Below are 8,478 nucleotides of genomic sequence, written 5' to 3'. Positions count from 1 at the left end.
GAGAGGTGGTGGAGTTAGCTGCTTTATCAGACAGTTTGATGGTCCAATGGAGTTAAGAGGTTTTTTACTACTTTCCATTAGTTATTTTCGAAACAACACACAGATGTAAAGGTTGTTCAATAGCACTGATTTATGGAATAAAATCAAAACCTACAAAATGGACTTATGAGGTTTGCTCCAGACAGGATTGTTCATTACCCAATTATCTCAATGCCCCAAATGCTGCCATTATTGTAATTTAAAATTTTACAAATCGTAGCCCCATTAGTGAGTCTGTTGGGTGTAAAGAGCATCCTGGCCTCTAGATGGTGCTAGTGGGGCGTTTAGACCATCCCAGCACCTGAATATGATGTGCATGACTGCAGGTGAAGATAGATAGCTACTAGCTAGACCATAATATTATGAAGCTGTTTAACCCATGGTTCAACCAGAGGTCCTTGAGGAGGTCCCAGGTGGTCCCCAGCTAAATGATGGAAGAGTTGGTAACCAAATAGACCCTTTATAGATCTAATGATAACAACATATTACATTTTGAGTCTGAGAGGCTAAATCTCATCAAATGGTGATCTGTGGCTCAAATGCAGAATAAATAATGGACCATTGATATGAAAATATAACTGGGTTATAATTAATAACCAGTAAGGACTCTCTTCCTGGCCACACACAGTGACCGTGTCCCCAGTGGAGCCAGTATGAAGAAAGACTACACACTGCGCCCTCTGCTGGCTCTAAACAAGGACAGGAGAGGTCTGGCCCTGGATGGAAATCTCAAACACCAAGACACAAACCTGGCCTCCTCCAGCATGTAGGAGCACACACACTGCTACACAATACACAACAGAAACACACAACATACTGTGTATATAAATACAAGTACACACCTCGATTGTTGCTGTCAGGAAACCTCATTTCAACATGTTATCCATTTAAATGTTGGCTATTAAAAAATAGCAGATCTGTGCAAGCTCACATGTGTCACTTCATGCTGCACTGAGATCTTAGTTCACCTGCTATTTTTGAAAAAGTTTGAAGAAATATCGAAGATATTTGGAAATTGTTAATTGAATACTTTTCAAACACAAATCTTCTGGGGGTCCTTGACTTGAAAAAGTATGAGAACCACTGGTTCACTAACTATCATTTACTTTCTTAGAGATGTGTTGAAAGAGGTGCTGGGTATTCTAGTTGCCTATAAGGTGGTGGTGAGGATGTCTGTCTGTCTGTCTGTCTGTCTGTCTGTCTGTCAAGGTAGTTTATATAAGACGGGCAGGGTGAGGAACAGGATCAGAATTGTATTCGGGATTACATAAGCATTGGTTACATAAGTGGCGGAGAGGGACAACTTGACATTGAACTATTATCATATTTAACACGAGAACTATACACGTACTGTACATACAGTACTAATACATAGTTACACATACTATACTGTACAGGCCTTGATGAACACATCCTCCACTCTGTAGTTTGTGATGTTCAGTTGCCAGCTATAGCAGTATAACTTACCTGTTCTTTCATACTACTATCTCAGTCATTATAAACCTATTACGTTCTTATAATACATACTCAAATATATTATATTCTTAATCATGATAAAACTTCATATTATGCAAAGTTTATACATATCTTAGTCGTTATACCAATTGTACCATGTAGAAGGGAGTTCCAACCGCGCCTCTCCAGGCTATAGCAGGCCAGTCTGGTGCATCTCAGAAGCAGGACAGGTAATGTGCGAAAAAGAAGGCACTGGAGCAGCTCAGATAATTTAGGCCCTGTTATATTAAACTAAGACATTGTCTGAGTGGCGCCTTCTTTTTCACCAATTGTACCATATTTGTCATTATATATCGTCTCTGTCAGGTACAAACCACATTATGTCCAAAACTGTTACTTTTCAGTATTCAAATTCAAGAAAAGCAAAAGTAGCAAAAGTATAGCAGATCTACAAAGCTCAAAACGAGTGGCTTGGCATCACGCTTGGAGCTTGTGGATCTGCTAATTGCTCTAATTTATGAAAAAATCACACCTGTGTGAACCAAGTGGTGCAACTCCCCCCCCTCTCTCTCTCTCTCTCTCTCTCTCTCTCTCTCTCTCTCTCTCTCTCTGCTCCGTTAGATTAGCGATTTGCGTCCAGCACTTGTGTAAAGTGAGGGGCACTCTTATCATCATACAATGTATGATGATAAGAGTGCCCCTCACTTTACACAAGTGATGATGTATGACGTACATCATCATCATGCCGTGCTCAGTCAACCGAATCATCACATTCCGTGCTGTAAACACATTCCGTGCTCAAACAGATATATACCGGTATACACAAAGCTGTGCATAGGCGCCCCTCAAAAAAGAAGCGACCCCCTTCCATGTAGCAGAGGCGTGTAATAATTAAAGCAAACCCCAGTTTGGAGAAGGAAGCTATAGTTGTAATACATCATGTCACAGTGTCATTGTCTTGCACAGCTGTATATGATGACAATCACGCTTATTATGTTATCTTCAAAGCTGCTTATGTAACGCTTAAGTCCATACAGAGAGCTACTGGATAGGGACTGTGAATCATAACGCTTCCTCCTTCCTCCACCATTATCCAGGAGACTTTCTATATGTCTGCTTATTATAAGCAACTTTGGATCGGCCATTTTCAAATTTCTGATGCATAGTGCTCATTTGGCCTATTATAGACGTTATAGTCATAGTCATGGTTGCTTGTTTTCGGTCACCCAAAGCACTGCATGGCTCCGTGTGGACGAAACGGCAATACGGAATGGGGCCTACAACCTAAAACGTCTTCAACTGGACATCGCCTTATTATGACATCTGAAACACATGTTTGAACACAGGACTTAATTATCCCGACACTCTTTCAGAGCATTCCTTTCTTTGTTGTGCTAAAACTCCACCTCACCTCATAAAGATTTCCTTAGCACAATCCAACTGTTGCATAATGAGATTGTGTTCAACAGAGAGTCATCCGAGCTGTCAATGTTGAATAGAACGCACAAATGACACAAATGACATAATTGCTATCATTGTAGCTTGGCTCATATCATGTTATCATTTCCTCCCTTGCTGATCTCAAGTCATCACCTCGAAGCTTCTCGGCTATCTTGAGCTTGTACAATCCTTTCAACTCAATAAAAATATTGTCATCGCAGAAGTGCGCTCCTGTGAAATTGATGCTCGCTTGTGCACGGACCCGCGGGCGACTAGACCTGGATTGTGGTGAGCTTTAATGTCACGTTGCTGATCCAAGCGAGAACGCGGCCTGCATCACGTGTCATTGTCATCCATTTCCCCTGAACAGACTTGAACTCATGCCTGAGTGTCCAAGTTGCTCCTTTACACCTGACAGGGGGGGAGTTTCCCTGGTTGGACGTAGCACGTGGAAGGAACACAATATTCCAACCAGTTCCTTTCCCCTCCATCTGGTCAGGGGGCGGCAGTTTAGAGACCAGAATTACTGCATGTTTTTTGTGAGGGTACCTACCTTAAGGGACACGGGGAGAACATGCAAAGACCACACAGAAGTGCCCTTTCGCCAACCCCCCCTCTGGTATGAGCACTGATGATGTGGAGGAGAGAACACGCCGCCAGCACCCACAGCGTCCCCAGCGGGAATCGAACCCAGGACCTTCTAGCTGTGAGGCGACAGCTCTACCAACTGTGCCACCGTGCGCCCTTAGGCTGGCTTTTATTAGGCTTTGTTCAGACTGCAAGCATGCAGGCTAATCCTGTTTGTTTCTCAAATATGATACTCGCAGGCGATCAGATCATATACACTGCAGGCTGCTGTGAGTAAGAGTCGCTCACATTATGTCAGGGGTTCACAACCTTTTCAGGCCATATGACCTGGAATTGTAGGAGTTGAGGCAACATTTTAGTTTGACTCTTTTCCGCACATAAATATTGTGAAAATAGCTGATCTATAAGCTCTCGATAGCTTGTAAATCGGCAATTTTCACGATGTTTTCCTCTTTCTAAAGTAATATTTGACAATGACCAGTTTCTATATTATAATTTGTTGATGACTTTTGATGCAGTAATGGTCTTTTTTTTGAGGGGCGCTAGCCCTTCCTACATCCAGCTTTTGGTTACCGTCCACAAACTTCGTCTTAAACAAACATTAAATTCCCATTGACAATGAATGGAGAATTTTACATCATTGTCTGAGCAAATAGGCATAGTATCTATTTTACGTCATGATGATATACGATGATAAGAGCGCCCCTCACTTCACACAGGTGTGATTTTTCTTTTAATTTGTTATGTATTATAAAAGGGCGTTAAATTGTCACTTTACTGTCATCTGGCCTCTTAGTGACCCACTGTATATTCCAATAGCATAGATCTAGTGTCCTATAGGACAAGATGTAACCGATAACTATTAGACAATAACCGTTTTCAACTATGGGACATTAAAGTCCCATAGGATAAACTTTGGGCCACATAATGTGGCTTCCCACCTCATTGTTTATTTCTTTACCAGGTTGTTCCCAGGTGTCAATGTAGGAAAGGAAGGGTATTCTTCAAGCTATAAAAGTCGCTCAGATTTCATCCGATATCCATGGTTTTGATATTACGTATTGGATGCATGTCACTCGTCCCATAAGCGTCTTTGTTGTCCTTGTAAGCTTGTTGTGAGCGGGTATTGTGTTCTGTGTCAAACCTTGGGCCAACTTCCTCACAAGGTGTTAAAGTAGAACTTGTGGGTGTGTGTGGCGGAGGTGTTGGCATTGTGTAGCGTGCTGAATGACTGGTTGAACCCATGAGTTCCAAACTATACATGATACGCTTTCAGACACAATGGGCTCTCGGAACCCTAGGATGACACTTTAGCAGGTGTGGGACAGCGGTGCGGGAGAGCAACAGAGACGGAGGGATCCGTAAACAAATGCAGGCGGAGAGGTAGAAAGTCATACTGTCATGTCTGAATGAAACTGTAATTGAAGGCCACGGTGTGAAGTTTTGTCTGCCTTACTCTCCATCTTCTACCGGTCTGAGACTGACTGACGTCCCTTCCTCTGTCCCGTCACTCTGGTCTGTTCGTCTGTCTGCCTGTCTGTCTGTCCGTCTGTCTCATCTGTTCAGAGTGGACCATATAAGATGTTTTCTCCTTCAGTCCATAAAAGGTGACCATCCACAATGAAAATGTGTAAATGATAACCGTGTGCAAATCTTTAGTCTTTTAGGTAACTGGGTGTGAAAGGGATCCGGGTGGGCCTTTGCAGCCAGGCTATACATGGAATGTGTCGTGTAATGTTTGGGCGACAAGAAAGACGGTTATATAACATTACAGGGAAGCTCATTGTTTGTGTTACAGAAACTGCAGTTTCACGTTGAATCAGTCACGTTGAATCAGTCACGTTGAGTCCGTCACGTTGAGTCAGTCACGTTGAGTCAGTCACGTTCAATCAGTCACGTTCAATCAGTCACATTCAATTAGTCACGTTGAGTCAGTCACGTTGAATCAGTCACGTTGAGTCAGTCACGTTGAGTCAGTCACGTTGAGTCAGTCACGTTCAATCAGTCACGTTCAATTAGTCACGTTGAGTCAGTCACATTGAGTCAGTCACGTTGATTCAGTCACGTTCAGTCAGTCACGTTCAGTCAGTCACGTTGAGTCAGTCACGTTGAGTCAGTCACGTTCAGTCAGTCACGTTCAGTCAGTCACGTTCAGTCAGTCACGTTCAGTCAGTCACGTGTCACGTTCAGTCAGACGATCCATGTAATCGAGATTCGCCTATATTTGTATTGAATCGTCAGTGAAGTCTATAAGGGCTCTATTTGGGGAAGCCTAATACAGTATAGCCTAAAGGACCACTTCACCACTTTTCAACATCTCTTCATATAATTGGTCCTCACTAATGTTCATGATAAAACACAATTTTGTGTCTCATAGGAGGGCTTTGGGCAGTTCGGACACCCGTCCACCAGTGCATACTGCATAGTACTGGTACAACATCAGCCCCACCCCCAGTACTATGCACCTCCGTACCATTTATGTGTTGTTGCACTTTATTTCCTCAAGGTTTAAAAAAATATAGCATATCTACAAGCTTAGCCTACAATGCGACACGTGAGATTTTGCATCATCATCTCTCTCTCTCTCTCTCTCTCTGTGGGTCAGGTGACATGGTGTTTGAGGACTTCTATAGGTCCTACTTGAAGGGGATGATCGCCGATGACGATGAGTCTCCCACTGAGGTGTAAGAACAAAAATGGCCGCCTTTGGGCCTATCCCATCCATCCTGCCGCAGACAGTCCATAATCATACTTAGACAACGTTGGATTGGCCATGTGCTTGTTAATTTGTTAAAACTCTCATGCTCAGAATTTCTTATGGATGACAAATGACAAATAGAAAGACATTAATCATATTGCATGCTAATGCTGTTCATATTTGTTCATCTATTGATGCACTATTGTACACTTAATCATATGACAGTGTTGTGCTGAAGTATCAGAAATAGGCAATCATCAAGCTCACAATGTGTAGATATGCAACCTTTTTGTATTTTGCCAAAATACAGAGGCCAGCTTGAAAGTGGTTAAGTCTGTCTGTGGGGTTGACCAATGTCATGAAACATATTAACAAGAGTTAATAAAAACACAGATTTTTGGGCCCGGCCAATCAGAAGAGGGCTGGTTTTGTTCCCGACCAATCAGCAGAGTGCAGGTTTTTGGGCCCGGCCAATGAGAACAAGGCAGGTTTAGGGCCCGGCCAATCAGAAGAGGGCAGGTTTATGGGCCTGACTAATCAGAAGAGGGCAGGTTAGGGCCCGGCCAATCATGTTGGCTCACTGGAAAGACTGAGCAGCTACACTAAATAGAACTACTGAATTAATGATTTAATGTCAATATGGCTATTAAAGGGACACCCTTTTTGCCAAAACATTTATGTTAATGACGTTTCTAAGATTTAGAACACTTTCCTGGGGTCTTTATGTGTGTAATATGTGGTATTACAATTCCTACATTATGGGACTACAATTCCCATAATGCTTTGGTGCACTGCGCCTCCTTGTGGAAAGGGGGTGGGCTGTCTTACTGAGACAACATGTAGTCCAGGAAGTAAGTGAGCCCAGTGTCCAAGACATCAGAGACACTGGGCTCACTGCCAAAATCTAAAATATCTAAAACCACATATTGCAAACTAAAACTTCTAAACGACATTAACATATTTATTTTGTGAAAAGGGTGAAGTGTCCCTTTAATGTCAAAAAGCATATCCAATACATTGCTACCAGCAGTGTTTTTTTTATGTTTTTTTTTTGTGGCTTTCGCCTTTATTTTATATATTTTTATGGAGGTACAGACAGTAGGCTGACAGGAAATGGGGATAGAGATGGGGGGTGACATGCAGTCGGGATCGGGAGTCGAACCCGCAGCACACTGCCAGACTGGATTACCACTAGCCAAGGTGCCTGGACCGCCCAAGCTACTAGCAGTGTTTTCATGTTGTAAGTATTATTACGTTGCCTGGGTTGCCATCATCAACAAGGAATTTTAACAAATCAAATCACACACACAAGGACAAGCAGATGTTTTCCAGTGTTTTATTAGAGAGATCTTCCAAAACAATGTACAGTAATTTAAAGATATTAAACATTTTAAATACTCTAGTGGCCTATAGTCCCTAAACTAACAAAGTATATGTAAGTTCTGTTCTCCTTCACAACCATTCACTCATTAGGGTCATTTCCAACCGGTGGCCACGATGCTGTCTCATTCTTGCTCCCTGGCCGTGTGATATAGGGACGGCAACATGGCGGCCATTAGAACACCACCTGGAATAACTGAAATGTTGTCGTTGTCGGGCAGAAACCTCACATTCCAACCTTTTAATTTTCATAAATTAATTCCCTATACTTCGTCATACAAGAGTATAGTGAAAAGTAGTGAAAATAGAACATTTTCAAAAAGAAATATTATTGTTATAATTTTTTTTTTTAATATATAATAATAATAAGGGAATGATTTTGTAAATGCAAGGTTTCAACCCGACAGCGACACATGGGAGACACATGGGGTCCTCTCCTCTCCTCAAAGATCACATGTACAACACAACACACACACACACACACACACACACACACACACACACACACACACACACACACACACACACACACACACACACACACACACACAAGTAGTAACAACGCAGTGACATCAAGTAAAATCTGTCAAAGATTTTTTTTTCTTTTCTTTTGCTGTTTGGCCAAAATGTTTTCAAGTTGTGTGTTTCTATTCACACTTTGTAGAGCCACTGCCTTCTGGTCACTCTGCACTGCCCAGTTCAACCAGTCCTGCTTCACACCACCACACACACACACACAGATCATGTTTCTGGCTTTAGGGGGATTCATCGGTCACTGTTGTTCAGAGAGGGGAGAGCATTACTCATCCACACTTTCCCCTGCCCCAGTTTACCCAGCCGGTCAGGGAATTCTAACCGGCATCCTTGAAGTTCACTTC

Source organism: Protomyctophum bolini (assembly GCF_963924005.1).
Source record: "Protomyctophum bolini genome assembly, chromosome: 9".
Lineage (NCBI taxonomy): Eukaryota > Metazoa > Chordata > Actinopteri > Myctophiformes > Myctophidae > Protomyctophum > Protomyctophum bolini.
The sequence above is the reverse complement of the archived record's forward strand: the minus strand, read 5'-3'. Positions refer to the sequence as shown.